Source organism: Carlito syrichta, unplaced genomic scaffold (genome assembly GCF_000164805.1).
Source record: "Carlito syrichta isolate Samal-C Ts95f unplaced genomic scaffold, Tarsius_syrichta-2.0.1 Scaffold82655, whole genome shotgun sequence".
NCBI lineage: Eukaryota > Metazoa > Chordata > Mammalia > Primates > Tarsiidae > Carlito > Carlito syrichta.
This window is the reverse complement of record NW_007026751.1, coordinates 113928-114380: the sequence shown is the minus strand read 5'-3', so window position 1 is coordinate 114380 and position 453 is coordinate 113928. Positions and strand designations below refer to the sequence as shown.

Below are 453 nucleotides of genomic sequence, written 5' to 3'. Positions count from 1 at the left end.
CCGCCGCAGCCTCGACCTGCTGGGCTCCGGTGATCCTTCCGCCTCAGCCTTCCAAATAGCGGAATTACAAGCATGCACTACCACGCCCGGCTGATTTTTTCTTTTTGATTTATTGTAGAGATGAGGTCTCGCTGCCCAGGCAGGTCTCGAACCCGCGGAAACAGGCAATCCACTCATCTCAGCCTCCCAAAGGCGCAGGATTACAAGGCTGAGCCACCGAGCCTAGCTTCTAGGGCCACTCATTACCAAAGTGACAACATATCAGGCATGAGCATTATCACTGTCATTAGATTTCCTGGGAAACCACATTAAGTTCAGTGAAACTCAAAGCTGCTCCAAGGAATCTAGTTTGAAAAACACCTCCACAAGCCGGGCTTGGTGGTTCAGCCTGTAATCACGCGTCTTTGGGAGGCTGAGGTGAGTGGATTTCCTGAGCCCGCGGGTTCGAGACCC

General features: G+C 52.8%; 1 protein-coding gene across 1 annotated transcript in view; it reads right to left on the bottom strand.

Annotated features, from left to right (window-relative positions):
• Positions 1-453, bottom strand: part of MED14 (mediator complex subunit 14) — an 87745-nt gene that overhangs the window by 42287 nt on the left and 45005 nt on the right. The gene's annotated exons all lie outside the window — the stretch shown is intronic.